This window comes from Hyla sarda, chromosome 4 (assembly GCF_029499605.1).
Source record: "Hyla sarda isolate aHylSar1 chromosome 4, aHylSar1.hap1, whole genome shotgun sequence".
In the NCBI taxonomy this organism is placed as follows: Eukaryota; Metazoa; Chordata; class Amphibia; order Anura; family Hylidae; genus Hyla; species Hyla sarda.
Window position 1 is genome coordinate 20,569,705 of NC_079192.1, and position 22,152 is coordinate 20,591,856.

At 40.9% G+C, this 22,152-nt stretch overlaps 28 non-coding genes across 28 annotated transcripts; all 28 read right to left on the minus strand.

Moving 5' to 3' along the window:
• Nucleotides 1-503: 503 nt before the first annotated feature.
• On the minus strand, nucleotides 504-585 carry TRNAS-UGA (transfer RNA serine (anticodon UGA)). Its single transcript has one exon. It is a non-coding gene; the product is annotated as a tRNA-Ser (tRNA).
• A 671-nt stretch (nucleotides 586-1,256) lies between these two features.
• Nucleotides 1,257-1,338, minus strand: TRNAS-UGA (transfer RNA serine (anticodon UGA)). The gene has a single exon. It is a non-coding gene; the product is annotated as a tRNA-Ser (tRNA).
• Nucleotides 1,339-1,877: 539 nt separating this feature from the next.
• Nucleotides 1,878-2,090, minus strand: TRNAF-AAA (transfer RNA phenylalanine (anticodon AAA)). The gene is made up of 2 exons: nucleotides 2,054-2,090; nucleotides 1,878-1,922 (listed from the first exon to the last, which is right to left on the minus strand). It is a non-coding gene; the product is annotated as a tRNA-Phe (tRNA).
• Nucleotides 2,091-2,757: 667 nt separating this feature from the next.
• TRNAS-UGA (transfer RNA serine (anticodon UGA)) lies at nucleotides 2,758-2,839 on the minus strand. Its single transcript has one exon. It is a non-coding gene; the product is annotated as a tRNA-Ser (tRNA).
• A 671-nt stretch (nucleotides 2,840-3,510) lies between these two features.
• On the minus strand, nucleotides 3,511-3,592 carry TRNAS-UGA (transfer RNA serine (anticodon UGA)). The gene has a single exon. It is a non-coding gene; the product is annotated as a tRNA-Ser (tRNA).
• Nucleotides 3,593-4,263: 671 nt separating this feature from the next.
• Nucleotides 4,264-4,340, minus strand: TRNAS-UGA (transfer RNA serine (anticodon UGA)). Its single transcript has one exon. It is a non-coding gene; the product is annotated as a tRNA-Ser (tRNA).
• A 539-nt stretch (nucleotides 4,341-4,879) lies between these two features.
• On the minus strand, nucleotides 4,880-5,092 carry TRNAF-AAA (transfer RNA phenylalanine (anticodon AAA)). Its single transcript has 2 exons — nucleotides 5,056-5,092; nucleotides 4,880-4,924 (listed from the first exon to the last, which is right to left on the minus strand). It is a non-coding gene; the product is annotated as a tRNA-Phe (tRNA).
• A 660-nt stretch (nucleotides 5,093-5,752) lies between these two features.
• On the minus strand, nucleotides 5,753-5,834 carry TRNAS-UGA (transfer RNA serine (anticodon UGA)). Its single transcript has one exon. It is a non-coding gene; the product is annotated as a tRNA-Ser (tRNA).
• A 670-nt stretch (nucleotides 5,835-6,504) lies between these two features.
• On the minus strand, nucleotides 6,505-6,586 carry TRNAS-UGA (transfer RNA serine (anticodon UGA)). The gene has a single exon. It is a non-coding gene; the product is annotated as a tRNA-Ser (tRNA).
• A 51-nt stretch (nucleotides 6,587-6,637) lies between these two features.
• Nucleotides 6,638-6,719, minus strand: TRNAS-UGA (transfer RNA serine (anticodon UGA)). The gene has a single exon. It is a non-coding gene; the product is annotated as a tRNA-Ser (tRNA).
• Nucleotides 6,720-7,390: 671 nt separating this feature from the next.
• Nucleotides 7,391-7,472, minus strand: TRNAS-UGA (transfer RNA serine (anticodon UGA)). The gene has a single exon. It is a non-coding gene; the product is annotated as a tRNA-Ser (tRNA).
• A 671-nt stretch (nucleotides 7,473-8,143) lies between these two features.
• Nucleotides 8,144-8,225, minus strand: TRNAS-UGA (transfer RNA serine (anticodon UGA)). Its single transcript has one exon. It is a non-coding gene; the product is annotated as a tRNA-Ser (tRNA).
• Nucleotides 8,226-8,897: 672 nt separating this feature from the next.
• Nucleotides 8,898-8,979, minus strand: TRNAS-UGA (transfer RNA serine (anticodon UGA)). Its single transcript has one exon. It is a non-coding gene; the product is annotated as a tRNA-Ser (tRNA).
• Nucleotides 8,980-10,398: 1,419 nt separating this feature from the next.
• Nucleotides 10,399-10,480, minus strand: TRNAS-UGA (transfer RNA serine (anticodon UGA)). The gene has a single exon. It is a non-coding gene; the product is annotated as a tRNA-Ser (tRNA).
• A 671-nt stretch (nucleotides 10,481-11,151) lies between these two features.
• TRNAS-UGA (transfer RNA serine (anticodon UGA)) lies at nucleotides 11,152-11,233 on the minus strand. The gene has a single exon. It is a non-coding gene; the product is annotated as a tRNA-Ser (tRNA).
• Nucleotides 11,234-11,904: 671 nt separating this feature from the next.
• On the minus strand, nucleotides 11,905-11,986 carry TRNAS-UGA (transfer RNA serine (anticodon UGA)). The gene has a single exon. It is a non-coding gene; the product is annotated as a tRNA-Ser (tRNA).
• A 671-nt stretch (nucleotides 11,987-12,657) lies between these two features.
• On the minus strand, nucleotides 12,658-12,739 carry TRNAS-UGA (transfer RNA serine (anticodon UGA)). Its single transcript has one exon. It is a non-coding gene; the product is annotated as a tRNA-Ser (tRNA).
• A 539-nt stretch (nucleotides 12,740-13,278) lies between these two features.
• On the minus strand, nucleotides 13,279-13,491 carry TRNAF-AAA (transfer RNA phenylalanine (anticodon AAA)). The gene is made up of 2 exons: nucleotides 13,455-13,491; nucleotides 13,279-13,323 (listed from the first exon to the last, which is right to left on the minus strand). It is a non-coding gene; the product is annotated as a tRNA-Phe (tRNA).
• A 667-nt stretch (nucleotides 13,492-14,158) lies between these two features.
• Nucleotides 14,159-14,240, minus strand: TRNAS-UGA (transfer RNA serine (anticodon UGA)). Its single transcript has one exon. It is a non-coding gene; the product is annotated as a tRNA-Ser (tRNA).
• A 671-nt stretch (nucleotides 14,241-14,911) lies between these two features.
• Nucleotides 14,912-14,993, minus strand: TRNAS-UGA (transfer RNA serine (anticodon UGA)). The gene has a single exon. It is a non-coding gene; the product is annotated as a tRNA-Ser (tRNA).
• A 671-nt stretch (nucleotides 14,994-15,664) lies between these two features.
• Nucleotides 15,665-15,741, minus strand: TRNAS-UGA (transfer RNA serine (anticodon UGA)). Its single transcript has one exon. It is a non-coding gene; the product is annotated as a tRNA-Ser (tRNA).
• Nucleotides 15,742-16,280: 539 nt separating this feature from the next.
• Nucleotides 16,281-16,493, minus strand: TRNAF-AAA (transfer RNA phenylalanine (anticodon AAA)). The gene is made up of 2 exons: nucleotides 16,457-16,493; nucleotides 16,281-16,325 (listed from the first exon to the last, which is right to left on the minus strand). It is a non-coding gene; the product is annotated as a tRNA-Phe (tRNA).
• Nucleotides 16,494-17,153: 660 nt separating this feature from the next.
• Nucleotides 17,154-17,235, minus strand: TRNAS-UGA (transfer RNA serine (anticodon UGA)). Its single transcript has one exon. It is a non-coding gene; the product is annotated as a tRNA-Ser (tRNA).
• A 671-nt stretch (nucleotides 17,236-17,906) lies between these two features.
• TRNAS-CGA (transfer RNA serine (anticodon CGA)) lies at nucleotides 17,907-17,988 on the minus strand. Its single transcript has one exon. It is a non-coding gene; the product is annotated as a tRNA-Ser (tRNA).
• A 671-nt stretch (nucleotides 17,989-18,659) lies between these two features.
• TRNAS-UGA (transfer RNA serine (anticodon UGA)) lies at nucleotides 18,660-18,741 on the minus strand. The gene has a single exon. It is a non-coding gene; the product is annotated as a tRNA-Ser (tRNA).
• Nucleotides 18,742-19,412: 671 nt separating this feature from the next.
• On the minus strand, nucleotides 19,413-19,494 carry TRNAS-UGA (transfer RNA serine (anticodon UGA)). Its single transcript has one exon. It is a non-coding gene; the product is annotated as a tRNA-Ser (tRNA).
• A 671-nt stretch (nucleotides 19,495-20,165) lies between these two features.
• TRNAS-UGA (transfer RNA serine (anticodon UGA)) lies at nucleotides 20,166-20,247 on the minus strand. Its single transcript has one exon. It is a non-coding gene; the product is annotated as a tRNA-Ser (tRNA).
• Nucleotides 20,248-20,918: 671 nt separating this feature from the next.
• Nucleotides 20,919-21,000, minus strand: TRNAS-UGA (transfer RNA serine (anticodon UGA)). Its single transcript has one exon. It is a non-coding gene; the product is annotated as a tRNA-Ser (tRNA).
• Between the last annotated feature and the right edge of the window lie 1,152 nt (nucleotides 21,001-22,152).

Consider the following 22,152-nt stretch of genomic DNA (forward strand, 5'->3'; position numbering starts at 1 on the left):
AAAGGTCAGACCTGAGGATTCCGAGAATGAAGGAGGAAACGGATATGCTGTCAGGTAAACACACAGTGTTATTTTTTAGGTTTCATAAGCATAAAGTTTAGGAGATACATTTCTGGGAAAATTCTCATAAAATATTCTACGGAGGACAGGATTTGAAGTTTGAAAGGGGGATCTCATTGGATTTCTTGTCCACTTGGCCATCACACAACTCTTTACATATTTCTTACCATTTTAACCAGAAGGAAGAGATAGGGTAGGTCCAGAGGGTGGATGTGAAAGGCTTTCTTTACATTACTTATACATCCCCTCAATATTGAGTTCGGGCAATCTTGCTCTCACCAGATTTCTCTCCCTCGGCGCATAAAATACACCGCTGTAAATAGGATTTGAACCTGTGCGGGAAAACCCCATTGCAAAATGAGTGTTGTTTTACTTAGCTCTCAAAACTTCTTTTGCTTGAACTTTCAATTGCAAGGTTTAATCTTTCAAAAAATAGAGCCTAGCGCTGTGAACAGGTTTTGAACTTATGCGGGGAGACCCCATTGGATTTCAAGTCCAACGCCTTAACCACTCTGCCATCACAGCTTTCTCGAAAGTTGCGTGTCTCCGATGTCTCTGATTTCTGCAGTGTCTTCCATGTCTACTGGGTCCTTCAGTTTAGGGCTTTAGGATTGATTGTTAGATTATGTTTCTGATTGCCTACTGAGCTTTTGGTTTGGGCTCTTTGTCACTGTCTGTTACAGTTGCCTATTGAAAGGTCAGACCTGAGGTTTCCGAGAATGAAGGAGGAAACGGATATGCTGTCAGGTAAACACACAGTGTTATTTTTTAGGTTTCATAAGCATAAAGTTTAGGAGATTCATTTCTGGGAAAATTCTCATAAAATATTCTACGGAGGACAGGATTTGAAGTTTGAAAGGGGGATCTCATTGGATTTCTTGTCCACTTGGCCATCACACAACTCTTTACATATTTCTTACCATTTTAACCAGAAGGAAGAGATAGGGTAGGTCCAGAGGGTGGATGTGAAAGGCTTTCTGTACATTACTTATACATCCCCTCAATATTGAGTTCGGGCAATCTTGCTCTCACCAGATTTCTCTCCCTCGGCGCATAAAATACACCGCTGTAAACAGGATTTGAACCTGTGCGGGAAAACCCCATTGCAAAATGAGTGTTGTTTTACTTAGCTCTCAAAACTTCTTTTGCTTGAACTTTCAATTGCAAGGTTTAATCTTTCAAAATATAGAGCCTAGCGCTGTGAACATGATTTGAACCTATGCGGGGAGACCCCATTGGATTTCAAGTCCAACGCCTTAATCTCTCGGCCATCACAGCTTTCTCGGCAGTTGCATTTCTCTGATGTCTCTGATTTCTGCAGTGTCTCCCATGTCTACTGGGTCCTTCAGTTTAGGGCTTTAGGATTGATTGTTGGATTTTGCTTCTGATTGCCTACTCAGCTTTTGGTTTGGGCTGTTTGTCACTGTCTGTTACAGTTGCCTATTGAAAGGTCAGACCTGAGGTTTCCGAGAATGAAGGAGGAAACAGATATGCTGTCAGTAAAATATACAGTGTTATTTTTTAGGTTTCATATGTATAAAGTTTAGGAGATATATTTTTGGGATAATTCCCATGAAATATTCTACGGAGGACAGGATTTGAAGTTTGAAAGGGGAATCTTATTGGATTTCTTGTCCACTTGGTCATCACATAACTCTTTACATATTTCTTACCATTTTAACCAGAAGGAAGAGATAGGGTAGGTCCAGAGGGTGGATGTGAAAGGCTTTCTTTACATTACTTATACATCCCCTCACTATTGAGTTTGGGCAATCTTGCTCTCACCAGATTTCTCTCCCTCGGCGCATAAAATACACCGATGTAAACAGGATTTGAACCTGTGCGGGAAAACCCCATTGCATAATGAGTGTTGTTTTACTTAGCTCTCAAAACTTCTTTTGCTTGAACTTTCAATTGCAATTTTTAATATTTCAAAATATAGAGCCTAGCACTGTGAACGGCATTTGAAACTGTGCGGGGAGACTCCATTGGATTTTAATTCAACGCCTTAACCACTCGGCCATCACAGCTTTCTCGGACGTTGCATTTCTCCGATGTCTCTGATTTCTGCAGTGTCTTCCATGTCTACTGGGTCCTTCAGTTTAGGGCTTTAGGATTGATTGTTGGATTATGTTTCTGATTGCCTACTGAGCTTTTGGTTTGGGCTCTTTGTCATTGTTACAGTTGCCTATTGAAAGGTCAGACCTGAGGATTCCGAGAATGAAGGAGGAAACGAATATGCTGTCAGGAAAACATACAGTGTTATTTTTTAGGTTTCAAATGTATAAAGTTTAGGAGATATATTTCTGGGAAAATTCCCATGAAATATTCTACGGAGGACAGGATTTGAAGTTTGAAAGGGGGATCTCATTGGATTTCTTGTCCACTTGGCCATCACACAACTCTTTACATATTTCTTACCATTTTAACCTGAAGGAAGAGATAGGGTAGGTCCAGAGGGTGGATGTGAAAGGCTTTCTTTACATTACTTATACATCCCCTCACTATTGAGTTTGGGCAATCTTGCTCTCACCAGATTCCTCTCCCACGGCGCATAAAATACACCGCTGTAAACAGGATTTGAACCTGTGCGGGAAAACCACATTGCAAAATGAGTGTTGTTTTACTTAGCTTTCAAAACTTCTTTTGCTTGAACTTTCAATTGCAAGGTTTAATCTTTCAAAAAATAGAGCCTAGCGCTGTGAACAGGTTTTGAACCTATGCGGGGAGACCCAATTGGATTTCAAGTCCAACGCCTTAACCACTCTGCCATCACAGCTTTCTCGAAAGTTGCGTGTCTCCGATGTCTCTGATTTCTGCAGTGTCTTCCATGTCTACTGGGTCCTTCAGTTTAGGGCTTTAGGATTGATTGTTAGATTATGTTTCTGATTGCCTACTGAGCTTTTGGTTTGGGCTCTTTGTCACTGTCTGTTACAGTTGCTTATTGAAAGGTCAGACCTGAGGTTTCCGAGAATGAAGGAGGAAACGGATATGCTGTCAGGTAAACACACAGTGTTATTTTTTAGGTTTCATAAGCATAAAGTTTAGGAGATACATTTCTGGGAAAATTCTCATAAAATATTCTACGGAGGACAGGATTTGAAGTTTGAAAGGGGGATCTCATTGGATTTCTTGTCCACTTGGCCATCACATAACTCTTTACATATTTCTTAGCATTTTAACCTGACGGAAGAGATAGGGCAGGTCCAGAGGGTGGAAGTGAAAGGCTTTCTTTACATTACTTATACATCCCCTCACTATTGAGTTCGGGCAATCTTGCTCTCACCAGATTTCTCTCCCTCGGCGCATAAAATACACAGCTGTAAACAGAATTTGAACCTGTGCGGGAAAACCCCATTGCAAAATGAGTGTTGTTTTACTTAGCTCTCAAAACTTCTTTTGCTTGAACTTTCAATTGCAAGGTTTAATCTTTCAAAAAATAGAGCCTAGCACTGTGAACAGGTTTTGAACTTATGCGGGGAGACCCCATTGGTTTTCAAGTCCAACGCCTTAACCACTCTGCCATCACAGCTTTCTCGAAAGTTGCGTGTCTCCGATGTCTCTGATTTCTGCAGTGTCTTCCATGTCTACTGGGTCCTTCAGTTTAGGGCTTTAGGATTGATTGTTAGATTATGTTTCTGATTGCCTACTGAGCTTTTGGTTTGGGCTCTTTGTCACTGTCTGTTACAGTTGCCTATTGAAAGGTCAGACCTGAGGTTTCCGAGAATGAAGGAGGAAACGGATATGCTGTCAGGTAAACACACAGTGTTATTTTTTAGGTTTCATAAGCATAAAGTTTAGGAGATACATTTCTGGGAAAATTCTCATAAAATATTCTACGGAGGACAGGATTTGAAGTTTGAAAGGGGGATCTCATTGGATTTCTTGTCCACTTGGCCATCACACAACTCTTTACATATTTCTTACCATTTTAACCAGAAGGAAGAGATAGGGTAGGTCCAGAGGGTGGATGTGAAAGGCTTTCTTTACATTACTTATACATCCCCTCAATATTGAGTTCGGGCAATCTTGCTCTCACCAGATTTCTCTCCCTCGGCGCATAAAATACACCGCTGTAAACAGGATTTGAACCTGTGCGGGAAAACCCCATTGCAAAATGAGTGTTGTTTTACTTAGCTCTCAAAACTTCTTATGCTTGAACTTTCAATTGCAAGGTTTAATCTTTCAAAATATAGAGCCTAGCGCTGTGAACAGGATTTGAACCTATGCAGGGGTATTGGATTTCAAGTCCAACGCCTTAACCTCTCGGCCATCACAGCTTTCTCGGCAGTTGCATTTCTCTGATGTCTCTGATTTCTGCAGTGTCTCCCATGTCTACTGGGTCCTTCAGTTTAGGGCTTTAGGATTGATTGTTGGATTTTGCTTCTGATTGCCTACTCAGCTTTTGGTTTGGGCTCTTTGTCACTGTCTGTTACAGTTGCCTATTGAAAGGTCAGACCTGAGGTTTCCGAGAATGAAGGAGGAAACGGATATGCTGTCAGTAAAACATACAGTGTTATTTTTTAGGTTTCATATGTATAAAGTTTAGGAGATATATTTTTGGGATAATTCCCATGAAATATTCTACGGAGGACAGGATTTGAAGTTTGAAAGGGGAATCTTATTGGATTTCTTGTCCACTTGGTCATCACATAACTCTTTACATATTTCTTACCATTTTAACCAGAAGGAAGAGATAGGGTAGGTCCAGAGGGTGGATGTGAAAGGCTTTCTTTACATTACTTATACATCCCCTCACTATTGAGTTTGGGCAATCTTGCTCTCACCAGATTTCTCTCCCTCGGCGCATAAAATACACCGCTGTAAACAGGATTTGAACCTGTGCGGGAAAACCCCATTGCATAATGAGTGTTGTTTTACTTAGCTCTCAAAACTTCTTTTGCTTGAACTTTCAATTGCAATTTTTAATATTTCAAAATATAGAGCCTAGCACTGTGAACGGGATTTGAAACTGTGGGGGGAGACTCCATTGGATTTTAATTCAACGCCTTAACCACTCGGCCATCACAGCTTTCTCGGACGTTGCATTTCTCCGATGTCTCTGATTTCTGCAGTGTCTTCCATGTCTACTGGGTCCTTCAGTTTAGGGCTTTAGGATTGATTGTTGGATTATGTTTCTGATTGCCTACTGAGCTTTTGGTTTGGGCTCTTTGTCATTGTTACAGTTGCCTATTGAAAGGTCAGACCTGAGGATTCCGAGAATGAAGGAGGAAACGGATATGCTGTCAGGTAAACACACAGTGTTATTTTTTAGGTTTCATAAGCATAAAGTTTAGGAGATACATTTCTTGGAAAATTCCCATAAAATATTCTACGGAGGACAGGATTTGAAGTTTGAAAGGGGGATCTCATTTGATTTCTTGTCCACTTGGCCATCACATAACTCTTTACATATTTCTTAACATTTTAACCTAATGGAAGAGAGGTCCAGAGGGTGGAAGTGAAAGGCTTTCTTTACATTACTTATACATCCCCTCACTATTGAGTTCGGGCAATCTTGCTCTCACCAGATTTCTTTCCCTCGGCGCATAAAATACACAGCTGTAAACAGAATTTGAACCTGTGCGGGAAAACCCCATTGCAAAATGAGTGTTGTTTTACTTAGCTCTCAAAACTTCTTTTGCTTGAAATTTCAATTGCAAGGTTTAATCTTTCAAAATATAGAGCCTAGCGCTGTGAACAGGATTTGAACCTATGTGGGGAGACCCCATTGGATTTCAAGTCAAACGCCTTAACCACTCGGCCATCACAGCTTTCTCGGAAGTGTCATTTCTCTGATGTCTCTGATTTCTGCAGTGTCTCCCATGTCTACTGGGTCCTTCAGTTTAGGGCTTTAGGATTGATTGTTGGATTATGTTTCTGATTGCCTACTGAGCTTTTGGTTTGGGCTCTTTGTCACTGTCTGTTACAGTTGCCTATTGAAAGGTCAGACCTGAGGTTTCCGAGAATGAAGGAGGAAATGGATATGCTGTCAGGTAAACACACAGTGTTATTTTTTAGTTTCATATGTATAAAGTTTAGGAGATACATTTCTGGGAAAATTCCCATGAAATATTCTACGGAGGACAGGATTTGAAGTTTGAAAGGGGGATCTCATTGGATTTCTTGTCCACTTGGCCATCACACAACTCTTTACATATTTCTTACCATTTTAACCTGAAGGAAGAGATAGGGTAGGTCCAGAGGGTGGATGTGAAAGGCTTTCTTTACATTACTTATACATCCCCTCACTATTGAGTTCGGGCAATCTTGCTCTCACCAGATTTCTCTCCCTCGGCGCATAAAATACACAGCTGTAAACAGAATTTCAACCTGTGCGGGAAAACCCCATTGCAAAATGAGTGTTGTTTTACTTAGCTCTCAAAACTTCTTTTGCTTGAACTTTCAATTGCAAGGTTTAATCTTTCAAAATATAGAGCCTAGCGCTGTGAACAGGATTTGAACCTATGCGGGGAGACCCCATTGGATTTCAAGTCCAACGCCTTAACCACTCGGCCATCACAGCTTTCTCTGAAGTTGCATTTCTCTGATGTCTCTTTCAAAATATAGAGCCTAGCGCTGTGAACAGGATTTGAACCTATGCGGGGAGACCCCATTGGATTTCAAGTCCAACGCCTTAACCACTCGGCCATCACAGCTTTCTCGGAAGTTCCATTTCTCTGATGTCTCTGATTTCTGCAGTGTCTCCCATGTCTACTGGGTCCTTCAGTTTAGGGCTTTAGGATTGATTGTTGGATTTTGTTTCTGATTGCCTACTGAGCTTTTGGTTTGGGCTCTTTGTCACTGTCTGTTACAGTTGCCTATTGAAAGGTCAGACCTGAGGTTTCGGAGAATGAAGGAGGAAACGGATATGCTGTCAGGAAAACATACAGTGTTATTTTTTAGGTTTCATATGTATAAAGTTTAGGAGATATATTTTTGGGATAATTCCCATGAAATATTCTACAGAGCACAGGATTTGAAGTTTGAAAGGGGGATCTTATTGGATTTCTTGTCCACTTGGTCATCACATAACTCTTTACATATTTCTTACCATTTTAACCTGAAGGAAGAGATAGGGTAGGTCCAGAGGGTGGATGTGAAAGGCTTTCTTTACATTACTTATACATCCCCTCACTATTGAGTTCGGGCAATCTTGCTCTCACCAGATTTCTCTCCCTCGGCGCATAAAATACACAGCTGTAAACAGAATTTCAACCTGTGCGGGAAAACCCCATTGCAAAATGAGTGTTGTTTTACTTAGCTCTCAAAACTTCTTTTGCTTGAACTTTCAATTGCAAGGTTTAATCTTTCAAAATATAGAGCCTAGCGCTGTGAACAGGATTTGAACCTATGCGGGGAGACCCCATTGGATTTCAAGTCCAACGCCTTAACCACTCGGCCATCACAGCTTTCTCGGAAGTTGCATTTCTCTGATGTCTCTGATTTCTGCAGTGTATCCCATGTCTACTGGGTCCTTCAGTTTAGGGCTTTAGGATTGATTGTTGGATTTTGTTTCTGATTGCCTACTGAGCTTTTGGTTTGGGCTCTTTGTCACTGTCTGTTACAGTTGCCTATTGAAAGGTCAGACCTGAGGTTTCCGAGAATGAAGGAGGAAACGAATATGCTGTCAGGAAAACATACAGTGTTATTTTTTAGGTTTCATATGTATAAAGTTTAGGAGATATATTTCTGGGATAATTCCCATGAAATATTCTATGGAGGAAAGGATTTGAAGTTTGAAAGGGGGATCTCATTGCATTTCTTGTCCACTTGGCCATCACATAACTCTTTACATATTTCTTAGCATTTTAACCTGAAGGAAGAGATAGGGCAGGTCAAGAGGGTGTAAGTGAAAGGCTTTCTTTACATTACTTATACATCCCCTCACTATTGAGTTCGGGCAATCTTGCTCTCACCAGATTTCTCTCCCTCGGCGCATAAAATACACAGCTGTAAACAGAATTTGAACCTGTGCGGGAAAACCCCATTGCAAAATGAGTGTTGTTTTACTTAGCTCTCAAAACTTCTTTTGCTTGAACTTTCAATTGCAAGGTTTAATCTTTCAAAAAATAGAGCCTAGCGCTGTGAACAGGTTTTGAACTTATGCGGGGAGACCCCATTGGATTTCAAGTCCAACGCCTTAACTACTCTGCCATCACAGCTTTCTCGAAAGTTGCGTGTCTCCGATGTCTCTGATTTCTGCAGTGTCTTCCATGTCTACTGGGTCCTTCAGTTTAGGGCTTTAGGATTGATTGTTAGATTATGTTTCTGATTGCCTACTGAGCTTTTGGTTTGGGCTCTTTGTCACTGTCTGTTACAGTTGCCTATTGAAAGGTCAGACCTGAGGTTTCCGAGAATGAAGGAGGAAACGGATATGCTGTCAGGTAAACACACAGTGTTATTTTTTAGGTTTCATAAGCATAAAGTTTAGGAGATACATTTCTGGGAAAATTCTCATAAAATATTCTACGGAGGACAGGATTTGAAGTTTGAAAGGGGGATCTCATTGGATTTCTTGTCCACTTGGCCATCACACAACTCTTTACATATTTCTTACCATTTTAACCAGAAGGAAGAGATAGGGTAGGTCCAGAGGGTGGATGTGAAAGGCTTTCTTTACATTACTTATACATCCCCTCAATATTGAGTTCGGGCAATCTTGCTCTCACCAGATTTCTCTCCCTCGGCGCATAAAATACACCGCTGTAAATAGGATTTGAACCTGTGCGGGAAAACCCCATTGCAAAATGAGTGTTGTTTTACTTAGCTCTCAAAACTTCTTTTGCTTGAACTTTCAATTGCAAGGTTTAATCTTTCAAAAAAATAGAGCCTAGCGCTGTGAACAGGTTTTGAACTTATGCGGGGAGACCCCATTGGATTTCAAGTCCAACGCCTTAACTTCTCGGCCATCACAGCTTTCTCGGCAGTTGCATTTCTCTGATGTCTCTGATTTCTGCAGTGTCTCCCATGTCTACTGGGTCCTTCAGTTTAGGGCTTTAGGATTGATTGTTGGATTTTGCTTCTGATTGCCTACTCAGCTTTTGGTTTGGGCTCTTTGTCACTGTCTGTTACAGTTGCCTATTGAAAGGTCAGACCTGAGGTTTCCGAGAATGAAGGAGGAAACGGATATGCTGTCAGTAAAACATACAGTGTTATTTTTTAGGTTTCATATGTATAAAGTTTAGGAGATATATTTTTGGGATAATTCCCATGAAATATTCTACGGAGGACAGGATTTGAAGTTTGAAAAGGGGGATCTTATTGGATTTCTTGTCCACTTGGTCATCACATAACTCTTTACATATTTCTTACCATTTTAACCAGAAGGAAGAGATAGGGTAGGTCCAGAGGGTGGATGTGAAAGGCTTTCTTTACATTACTTATACATCCCCTCACTATTGAGTTTGGGCAATCTTGCTCTCACCAGATTTCTCTCCCTCGGCGCATAAAATACACCGCTGTAAACAGGATTTGAACATGTGCGGGAAAACCCCATTGCATAATGAGTGTTGTTTTACTTAGCTCTCAAAACTTCTTTTGCTTGAACTTTCAATTGCAATTTTTAATATTTCAAAATATTGAGCCTAGCACTGTGAACGGGATTTGAAACTGTGCGGGGAGACTCCATTGGATTTTAATTCAACACCTTAACCACTCGGCCATCACAGCTTTCTCGGACGTTGCGTTTCTCCGATGTCTCTGATTTCTGCAGTGTCTTCCATGTCTACTGGTTCCTTCAGTTTAGGGCTTTAGGATTGATTGTTGGATTATGTTTCTGATTGCCTACTGAGCTTTTGGTTTGGGCTCTTTGTCACTGTTACAGTTGCCTATTGAAAGGTCAGACCTGAGGATTCCGAGAATGAAGGAGGAAACGAATATGCTGTCAGGAAAACATACAGTGTTATTTTTTAGGTTTCAAATGTATAAAGTTTAGGATATATATTTCTGGGATAATTCCCATGAAATATTCTATGGAGGAAAGGATTTAAAGTTTGAAAGGGGGATCTCATTGCATTTTTGTCCACTTGGCCATCACATAACTCTTTACATATTTCTTAGCATTTTAACCTGAAGGAAGAGATAGGGTAGGTCCAGAGGGTGGATGTGAAAGGCTTTCTTTACATTACTTATACATTCCCTCACTATTGAGTTCGGGCAATCTTGCTCTCATCAGATTTCTCTCCCTCGGCGCATAAAATACACAGCTGTAAACAGAATTTGAACCTGTGCGGGAAAACCCCATTGCAAAAGGAGTGTTGTTTTACTTAGCTCTCAAAACTTCTTTTGCTTGAACTTTCAATTGCAAGGTTTAATCTTTCAAAATATAGAACTTAGCGCTGTGAACAGGATTTGAACCTATGCAGGGAAAACCCATTGGATATCAAGTCCAACGCCTTAACCACTCGGCCATCACAGCTTTCTCTGAAGTTGCATTTCTCTGATGTCTCTGATTTCTGCAGTGTCTCCCATGTCTACTGGGTCCTTCAGTTTAGGGCTTTAGGATTGATTGTTGGATTTTGTTTCTGATTGCCTACTGAGCTTTTGGTTTGGGCTCTTTTTCACTGTCTGTTACAGTTGCCTATTGAAAGGTCAGACCTGAGGTTTCCGAGAATGAAGGAGGAAACGGATATGCTGTCAGGAAAACATACAGTGTTATTTTTTAGGTTTCATATGTATAAAGTTTAGGAGATACATTTCTGGGAAAATTCCCATGAAATATTCTACGGAGGACAGGATTTGAAGTTTGAAAGGGGGATCTCATTGGATTTCTTGTCCACTTGGTCATCACATAACTCTTTACATATTTCTTACCATTTTAACCAGAAGGAAAAGATAGGGTAGGTCCAGAGGGTGGATGTGAAAGGCTTTCTTTACATTACTTATACATCCCCTCACTATTGAGTTTGGGCAATCTTGCTCTCACCAGATTTCTCTCCCTCGGCGCATAAAATACACAGCTGTAAACAGAATTTGAACCTGTGCGGGGAAACCCCATTGCAAAATGAGTGTTGTTTTACTTAGCTCTCAAAACTTCTTTTGCTTGAACTTTCAATTGCAAGGTTTAATCTTTCAAAATATAGAACCTAGCGCTGTGAACAGGATTTGAACCTATGCGGGGAGACCGCATTGGATTTCAAGTCCAACGCCTTAACCACCCGGCCATTACAGCTTTCTCGGGGTTTGTGTTTCTCCGATGTCTCTGATTTCTGCAGTGTCTTCCATGTCTACTGGGTCCTTCAGTTTAGGGCTTTAGGATTGATTGTTAGATTATGTTTCTGATTGCCTACTGAGCTTTTGGTTTGGGCTCTTTGTCACTGTCTGTTACAGTTGCCTATTGAAAGGTCAGACCTGAGGATTCCGAGAATGAAGGAGGAAACGGATATGCTGTCAGGTAAACACACAGTGTTATTTTTTAGGTTTCATAAGCATAAAGTTTAGGAGATACATTTCTGGGAAAATTCTCATAAAATATTCTACGGAGGACAGGATTTGAAGTTTGAAAGGGGGATCTCATTGGATTTCTTGTCCACTTGGCCATCACACAACTCTTTACATATTTCTTACCATTTTAACCAGAAGGAAGAGATAGGGTAGGTCCAGAGGGTGGATGTGAAAGGCTTTCTTTACATTACTTATACATCCCCTCAATATTGAGTTCGGGCAATCTTGCTCTCACCAGATTTCTCTCCCTCGGCGCATAAAATACACCGCTGTAAATAGGATTTGAACCTGTGCGGGAAAACCCCATTGCAAAATGAGTGTTGTTTTACTTAGCTCTCAAAACTTCTTTTGCTTGAACTTTCAATTGCAAGGTTTAATCTTTCAAAAAATAGAGCCTAGCGCTGTGAACAGGTTTTGAACTTATGCGGGGAGACCCCATTGGATTTCAAGTCCAACGCCTTAACCACTCTGCCATCACAGCTTTCTCGAAAGTTGCGTGTCTCCGATGTCTCTGATTTCTGCAGTGTCTTCCATGTCTACTGGGTCCTTCAGTTTAGGGCTTTAGGATTGATTGTTAGATTATGTTTCTGATTGCCTACTGAGCTTTTGGTTTGGGCTCTTTGTCACTGTCTGTTACAGTTGCCTATTGAAAGGTCAGACCTGAGGTTTCCGAGAATGAAGGAGGAAACGGATATGCTGTCAGGTAAACACACAGTGTTATTTTTTAGGTTTCATAAGCATAAAGTTTAGGAGATTCATTTCTGGGAAAATTCTCATAAAATATTCTACGGAGGACAGGATTTGAAGTTTGAAAGGGGGATCTCATTGGATTTCTTGTCCACTTGGCCATCACACAACTCTTTACATATTTCTTACCATTTTAACCAGAAGGAAGAGATAGGGTAGGTCCAGAGGGTGGATGTGAAAGGCTTTCTGTACATTACTTATACATCCCCTCAATATTGAGTTCGGGCAATCTTGCTCTCACCAGATTTCTCTCCCTCGGCGCATAAAATACACCGCTGTAAACAGGATTTGAACCTGTGCGGGAAAACCCCATTGCAAAATGAGTGTTGTTTTACTTAGCTCTCAAAACTTCTTTTGCTTGAACTTTCAATTGCAAGGTTTAATCTTTCAAAATATAGAGCCTAGCGCTGTGAACATGATTTGAACCTATGCGGGGAGACCCCATTGGATTTCAAGTCCAACGCCTTAATCTCTCGGCCATCACAGCTTTCTCGGCAGTTGCATTTCTCTGATGTCTCTGATTTCTGCAGTGTCTCCCATGTCTACTGGGTCCTTCAGTTTAGGGCTTTAGGATTGATTGTTGGATTTTGCTTCTGATTGCCTACTCAGCTTTTGGTTTGGGCTGTTTGTCACTGTCTGTTACAGTTGCCTATTGAAAGGTCAGACCTGAGGTTTCCGAGAATGAAGGAGGAAACGGATATGCTGTCAGTAAAATATACAGTGTTATTTTTTAGGTTTCATATGTATAAAGTTTAGGAGATATATTTTTGGGATAATTCCCATGAAATATTCTACGGAGGACAGGATTTGAAGTTTGAAAGGGGAATCTTATTGGATTTCTTGTCCACTTGGTCATCACATAACTCTTTACATATTTCTTACCATTTTAACCAGAAGGAAGAGATAGGGTAGGTCCAGAGGGTGGATGTGAAAGGCTTTCTTTACATTACTTATACATCCCCTCACTATTGAGTTTGGGCAATCTTGCTCTCACCAGATTTCTCTCCCTCGGCGCATAAAATACACCGATGTAAACAGGATTTGAACCTGTGCGGGAAAACCCCATTGCATAATGAGTGTTGTTTTACTTAGCTCTCAAAACTTCTTTTGCTTGAACTTTCAATTGCAATTTTTAATATTTCAAAATATAGAGCCTAGCACTGTGAACGGCATTTGAAACTGTGCGGGGAGACTCCATTGGATTTTAATTCAACGCCTTAACCACTCGGCCATCACAGCTTTCTCGGACGTTGCATTTCTCCGATGTCTCTGATTTCTGCAGTGTCTTCCATGTCTACTGGGTCCTTCAGTTTAGGGCTTTAGGATTGATTGTTGGATTATGTTTCTGATTGCCTACTGAGCTTTTGGTTTGGGCTCTTTGTCATTGTTACAGTTGCCTATTGAAAGGTCAGACCTGAGGATTCCGAGAATGAAGGAGGAAACGAATATGCTGTCAGGAAAACATACAGTGTTATTTTTTAGGTTTCAAATGTATAAAGTTTAGGAGATATATTTCTGGGAAAATTCCCATGAAATATTCTACGGAGGACAGGATTTGAAGTTTGAAAGGGGGATCTCATTGGATTTCTTGTCCACTTGGCCATCACACAACTCTTTACATATTTCTTACCATTTTAACCTGAAGGAAGAGATAGGGTAGGTCCAGAGGGTGGATGTGAAAGGCTTTCTTTACATTACTTATACATCCCCTCACTATTGAGTTTGGGCAATCTTGCTCTCACCAGATTCCTCTCCCACGGCGCATAAAATACACCGCTGTAAACAGGATTTGAACCTGTGCGGGAAAACCACATTGCAAAATGAGTGTTGTTTTACTTAGCTTTCAAAACTTCTTTTGCTTGAACTTTCAATTGCAAGGTTTAATCTTTCAAAAAATAGAGCCTAGCGCTGTGAACAGGTTTTGAACCTATGCGGGGAGACCCAATTGGATTTCAAGTCCAACGCCTTAACCACTCTGCCATCACAGCTTTCTCGAAAGTTGCGTGTCTCCGATGTCTCTGATTTCTGCAGTGTCTTCCATGTCTACTGGGTCCTTCAGTTTAGGGCTTTAGGATTGATTGTTAGATTATGTTTCTGATTGCCTACTGAGCTTTTGGTTTGGGCTCTTTGTCACTGTCTGTTACAGTTGCTTATTGAAAGGTCAGACCTGAGGTTTCCGAGAATGAAGGAGGAAACGGATATGCTGTCAGGTAAACACACAGTGTTATTTTTTAGGTTTCATAAGCATAAAGTTTAGGAGATACATTTCTGGGAAAATTCTCATAAAATATTCTACGGAGGACAGGATTTGAAGTTTGAAAGGGGGATCTCATTGGATTTCTTGTCCACTTGGCCATCACATAACTCTTTACATATTTCTTAGCATTTTAACCTGACGGAAGAGATAGGGCAGGTCCAGAGGGTGGAAGTGAAAGGCTTTCTTTACATTACTTATACATCCCCTCACTATTGAGTTCGGGCAATCTTGCTCTCACCAGATTTCTCTCCCTCGGCGCATAAAATACACAGCTGTAAACAGAATTTGAACCTGTGCGGGAAAACCCCATTGCAAAATGAGTGTTGTTTTACTTAGCTCTCAAAACTTCTTTTGCTTGAACTTTCAATTGCAAGGTTTAATCTTTCAAAAAATAGAGCCTAGCACTGTGAACAGGTTTTGAACTTATGCGGGGAGACCCCATTGGATTTCAAGTCCAACGCCTTAACCACTCTGCCATCACAGCTTTCTCGAAAGTTGCGTGTCTCCGATGTCTCTGATTTCTGCAGTGTCTTCCATGTCTACTGGGTCCTTCAGTTTAGGGCTTTAGGATTGATTGTTAGATTATGTTTCTGATTGCCTACTGAGCTTTTGGTTTGGGCTCTTTGTCACTGTCTGTTACAGTTGCCTATTGAAAGGTCAGACCTGAGGTTTCCGAGAATGAAGGAGGAAACGGATATGCTGTCAGGTAAACACACAGTGTTATTTTTTAGGTTTCATAAGCATAAAGTTTAGGAGATACATTTCTGGGAAAATTCTCATAAAATATTCTACGGAGGACAGGATTTGAAGTTTGAAAGGGGGATCTCATTGGATTTCTTGTCCACTTGGCCATCACACAACTCTTTACATATTTCTTACCATTTTAACCAGAAGGAAGAGATAGGGTAGGTCCAGAGGGTGGATGTGAAAGGCTTTCTTTACATTACTTATACATCCCCTCAATATTGAGTTCGGGCAATCTTGCTCTCACCAGATTTCTCTCCCTCGGCGCATAAAATACACCGCTGTAAACAGGATTTGAACCTGTGCGGGAAAACCCCATTGCAAAATGAGTGTTGTTTTACTTAGCTCTCAAAACTTCTTATGCTTGAACTTTCAATTGCAAGGTTTAATCTTTCAAAATATAGAGCCTAGCGCTGTGAACAGGATTTGAACCTATGCAGGGGTATTGGATTTCAAGTCCAACGCCTTAACCTCTCGGCCATCACAGCTTTCTCGGCAGTTGCATTTCTCTGATGTCTCTGATTTCTGCAGTGTCTCCCATGTCTACTGGGTCCTTCAGTTTAGGGCTTTAGGATTGATTGTTGGATTTTGCTTCTGATTGCCTACTCAGCTTTTGGTTTGGGCTCTTTGTCACTGTCTGTTACAGTTGCCTATTGAAAGGTCAGACCTGAGGTTTCCGAGAATGAAGGAGGAAACGGATATGCTGTCAGTAAAACATACAGTGTTATTTTTTAGGTTTCATATGTATAAAGTTTAGGAGATATATTTTTGGGATAATTCCCATGAAATATTCTACGGAGGACAGGATTTGAAGTTTGAAAGGGGAATCTTATTGGATTTCTTGTCCACTTGGTCATCACATAACTCTTTACATATTTCTTACCATTTTAACCAGAAGGAAGAGATAGGGTAGGTCCAGAGGGTGGATGTGAAAGGCTTTCTTTACATTACTTATACATCCCCTCACTATTGAGTTTGGGCAATCTTGCTCTCACCAGATTTCTCTCCCTCGGCGCATAAAATACACCGCTGTAAACAGGATTTGAACCTGTGCGGGAAAACCCCATTGCATAATGAGTGTTGTTTTACTTAGCTCTCAAAACTTCTTTTGCTTGAACTTTCAATTGCAATTTTTAATATTTCAAAATATAGAGCCTAGCACTGTGAACGGGATTTGAAACTGTGGGGGGAGACTCCATTGGATTTTAATTCAACGCCTTAACCACTCGGCCATCACAGCTTTCTCGGACGTTGCATTTCTCCGATGTCTCTGATTTCTGCAGTGTCTTCCATGTCTACTGGGTCCTTCAGTTTAGGGCTTTAGGATTGATTGTTGGATTATGTTTCTGATTGCCTACTGAGCTTTTGGTTTGGGCTCTTTGTCATTGTTACAGTTGCCTATTGAAAGGTCAGACCTGAGGATTCCGAGAATGAAGGAGGAAACGGATATGCTGTCAGGTAAACACACAGTGTTATTTTTTAGGTTTCATAAGCATAAAGTTTAGGAGATACATTTCTTGGAAAATTCCCATAAAATATTCTACGGAGGACAGGATTTGAAGTTTGAAAGGGGGATCTCATTTGATTTCTTGTCCACTTGGCCATCACATAACTCTTTACATATTTCTTAACATTTTAACCTAATGGAAGAGAGGTCCAGAGGGTGGAAGTGAAAGGCTTTCTTTACATTACTTATACATCCCCTCACTATTGAGTTCGGGCAATCTTGCTCTCACCAGATTTCTTTCCCTCGGCGCATAAAATACACAGCTGTAAACAGAATTTGAACCTGTGCGGGAAAACCCCATTGCAAAATGAGTGTTGTTTTACTTAGCTCTCAAAACTTCTTTTGCTTGAAATTTCAATTGCAAGGTTTAATCTTTCAAAATATAGAGCCTAGCGCTGTGAACAGGATTTGAACCTATGTGGGGAGACCCCATTGGATTTCAAGTCAAACGCCTTAACCACTCGGCCATCACAGCTTTCTCGGAAGTGTCATTTCTCTGATGTCTCTGATTTCTGCAGTGTCTCCCATGTCTACTGGGTCCTTCAGTTTAGGGCTTTAGGATTGATTGTTAGATTATGTTTCTGATTGCCTACTGAGCTTTTGGTTTGGGCTCTTTGTCACTGTCTGTTACAGTTGCCTATTGAAAGGTCAGACCTGAGGTTTCCGAGAATGAAGGAGGAAATGGATATGCTGTCAGGTAAACACACAGTGTTATTTTTTAGGTTTCATAAGCATAAAGTTTAGGAGATACATTTCTGGGAAAATTCCCATGAAATAATCTACGGAGGACAGGATTTGAAGTTTGAAAGGGGGATCTCATTGGATTTCTTGTCCACTTGGTCATCACATAACTCTTTACATATTTCTTACTATTTTAACCAGAAGGAAGAGATAAGGCAGGTACAGAGGGTGGAAGTGAAAGGCTTTCTTTACATTACTTATACATCCCCTCACTATTGAGTTCGGGTAATCTTGCTCTCACCAGTTTTCACTCCCTCGGCGCTTAAAATACACCGCTCTAAACAGGATTTGAACCTGTGCGGGAAAACCCCATTGCATAATGAGTGTTGTTTTACTTAGCTCTCAAAACTTCTTTTGCTTGAACTTTCAATTGCAAGGTTTAATCTTTCAAAATATAGAGCCTGGCGCTGTGAACAGGTTTTGAACCTATGCGGGTAGACCCCATTTGATTTCGAGTCCAACGCCTTAACCACTCGGCCATCACAGCTTTCTAGGAAGGTGCATTTCTCCGATGTCTCTGATTTCTGCAGTGTCTTCCATGTCTACTGGGTCCTTCAGTTTAGGGCTTTAGGATTGATTGTTAGATTATGTTTCTGATTGCCTACTGAGCTTTTGGTTTGGGCTCTTTGTCACTGTTTGTTACAGTTGCCTATTGAAAGGTCAGACCTGAGGTTTCCGAGAATGAAGGAGGAAACGGATATGCTGTCAGGAAAACATACAGTGTTATTTTTTAGGTTTCACATGTATAAAGTTTAGGAGATATATTTTTGGGATAATTTCCATGAAATATTCTACGGAGCACAGGATTTGAAGTTTGAAAGGGGGATCTTATTGGATTTCTTGTCCACTTGGTCATCACATAACTCTTTACATATTTCTTAGCATTTTAACCTGACTTAAGAGATAGGGCAGGTCCAGAGGGTGGAAGTGAAAGGCTTTCTTTACATTACTTATACATCCCCTCACTATTGAGTTCGGGCAATCTTGCTCTCACCAGATTTCTCTCCCTCGGCGCATAAAATACACAGCTGTAAACAGAATTTGAACCTGTGCGGGAAAACCCCATTGCAAAATGAGTGTTGTTTTACTTAGCTCTCAAAACTTCTTTTGCTTGAACTTTCAATTGCAAGGTTGAATCTTTCAAAATATAGAGCCTAGCGCTGTGAACAGGATTTGAACCTATGTGGGGAGACCCCATTGGATTTCAAGTCCAACGCCTTAACCACTCGGCCATCACAGCTTTCTCGGAAGTTGCATTTCTCTGATGTCTCTGATTTCTGCAGTGTCTTCCATGTCTACTGGGTCCTTCAGTTTAGGGCTTTAGGATTGATTGTTAGATTATGTTTCTGATTGCCTATTGAGCTTTTGGTTTGGGCTCTTTGTCACTGTCTGTTATAGTTGCCTATTGAAAGGTCAGACCTGAGGTTTCCGAGAATGAAGGAGGAAACGGATATGCTGTCAGGTAAACATACAGTGTTATTTTTTAGGTTTCATAAGCATAAAGTTTAGGAGATATATTTTTGGGATAATTCCCATGAAATATTCTACGGAGGACAGGATTTGAAGTTTGAAAGGGGGATCTCATTGGATTTCTTGTCCACTTGGCCATCACATAACTCTTTACATATTTCTTAGCATTTTAACCTGACGGAAGAGATAGGGCAGGTCCAGAGGGTGGAAGTGAAAGGCTTTCTTTACATTACTTATACATCCCCTCACTATTGAGTTCGGGCAATCTTGCTCTCACCAGATTTCTCTCCCTCGGCGCATAAAATACACAGCTGTAAACAGAATTTGAACCTGTGCGGGAAAACCCCATTGCAAAATGAGTGTTGTTTTACTTAGCTCTCAAAACTTCTTTTGCTTGAAATTTCCATTGCAAGGTTTAATCTTTCAAAATATAGAGCCTAGCGCTGTGAACAGGATTTGAACCTATGTGGGGAGACCCCATTGGATTTCAAGTCCAACGCCTTAACCACTCGGCCATCACAGCTTTCTCAGAAGGTTCATTTCTCCGATGTCTCTGATTTCTGCAGTGTCTCCCATGTCTACTGGGTCCTTCAGTTTAGGGCTTTAGGATTGATTGTTGGATTATGTTTCTGATTGCCTACTGAGCTTTTGGTTTGGGCTCTTTGTCACTGTCTGTTACAGTTGCCTATTGAAAGGTCAGACCTGAGGTTTCCGAGAATGAAGGAGGAAATGGATATGCTGTCAGGTAAACACACAGTGTTATTTTTTAGTTTTCATATGTATAAAGTTTAGGAGATACATTTCTGGGAAAATTCCCATGAAATATTCTACGGAGGACAGGATTTGAAGTTTAAAAGGGGGATCTCATTGGATTGCTTGTCCACTTGGCCATCACGCAACTCTTTACATATTTCTTACCATTTTAACCTGAAGGAAGAGATAGGGTAGGTCCAGAGGGTGGATGTGAAAGGCTTTCTTTACATTACTTATACATCCCCTCACTATTGAGTTCGGGCAATCTTGCTCTCACCAGATTTCTCTCCCTCGGCGCATAAAATACACAGCTGTAATCAGAATTTGAACCTGTGCGGGAAAACCCCATTGCAAAATGAGTGTTGTTTTACTTAGCTCTCAAAACTTCTTTTGCTTGAACTTTCAATTGCAAGGTTTAATCTTTCAAGATATAGAGCCTAGCGCTGTGAACAGGATTTGAACCTACGCGGGGAGACCCCGTTGGATTTCAAGTCCAACGCCTTAACCACTCGGCCATCACAGCTTTCTCGGAAGTTGCATTTCTCTGATGTCTCTGATTTCTGCAGTGTCTCCCATGTCTACTGGGTCCTTCAGTTTAGAGCTTTAGGATTGATTGTTGGATTTTGTTTCTGATTGCCTACTGAGCTTTTGGTTTGGGCTCTTTGTCACTGTTTGTTACAGTTGCCTATTGAAAGGTCAGACCTGAGGTTTCCGAGAATGAAGGAGGAAACGGATATGCTGTCAGGTAAACACAAAGTGTTATTTTTTAGTTTTCATATGTATAAAGTTTAGGAGATACATTTCTGGGAAAATTCCCATGAAATATTCTACGGAGGACAGGATTTGAAGTTTAAAAGGGGGATCTCATTGGATTGCTTGTCCACTTGGCCATCACGCAACTCTTTACATATTTCTTACCATTTTAACCTGAAGGAAGAGATAGGGTAGGTCCAGAGGGTGGATGTGAAAGGCTTTCTTTACATTACTTATACATCCCCTCACTATTGAGTTTGGGCAATCTTGCTCTCACCAGATTTCTCTCCCTCGGCGCATAAAATACACCGCTGTAAACAGGATTTGAACCCGTGCGGGAAAACCCCATTGCAAAATGAGTGTTGTTTTACTTAGCTCTCAAAACTTCTTTTGCTTGAACTTTCAATTGCAAGGTTTAATCTTTCAAGATATAGAGCCTAGCGCTGTGAACAGGATTTGAACCTACGCGGGGAGACCCCGCTAGATTTCAAGTCCAACGCCTTAACCACTCGGCCATCACAGCTTTCTCGGAAGTTGCATTTCTCTGATGTCTCTGATTTCTGCAGTGTCTCCCATGTCTACTGGGTCCTTCAGTTTAGGGCTTTAGGATTGATTGTTGGATTTTGTTTCTGATTGCCTACTGAGCTTTTGGTTTGGGCTCTTTGTCACTGTTTGTTACAGTTGCCTATTGAAAGGTCAGACCTGAGGTTTCCGAGAATGAAGGAGGAAACGGATATGCTGTCAGGAAAACATACAGTGTTATTTTTTAGGTTTCACATGTATAAAGTTTAGGAGATATATTTTTGGGATAATTCCCATGAAATATTCTACGGAGCACAGGATTTGAAGTTTGAAAGGGGGATCTTATTGGATTTCTTGTCCACTTGGTCATCACATAACTCTTTACATATTTCTTACCATTTTAACCTGAAGGAAGAGATAGGGTAGGTCCAGAGGGTGGATGTGAAAGGCTTTCTTTACATTACTTATACATCCCCTCACTATTGAGTTCGGGTAATCTTGCTCTCACCAGATTCCTCTCCCTCGGCGCATAAAATACACCGCTGTAAACAGGATTTGAACCTGTGCGGGAAAACCCCATTGCAAAATGAGTGTTGTTTTACTTAGCTCTCAAAACTTCTTTTGCTTGAACTTTCAATTGCAAGGTTTAATCGTTCAAAATATAGAGCCTAGCATTTTGAACAAGATTTGAACCTATGTGGGGAGACCCCATTGGATTTCAAGTCCAACGCCTTAACCACTCTGCCATCTCAGCTTTCTCGAAAGTTGCGTGTCTCCGATGTCTCTGATTTCTGCAGTGTCTTCCATGTCTACTGGGTCCTTCAGTTTAGGGCTTTAGGATTGATTGTTAGATTATGTTTCTGATTGCCTACTGAGCTTTTGGTTTGGGCTCTTTGTCACTGTCTGTTACAGTTGCCTATTGAAAGATCAGACCTGAGGATTCCGAGAATGAAGGAGGAAACGGATATGCTGTCAGGTAAACACACAGTGTTATTTTTTAGGTTTCATAAGCATAAAGTTTAGGAGATACATTTCTTGGAAAATTCCCATAAAATATTGTACGGAGGACAGGATTTGAAGTTTGAAAGGGGGATCTCATTGGATTTCTTGTCCACTTGGCCATCACATAACTCTTTACATATTTCTTAGCATT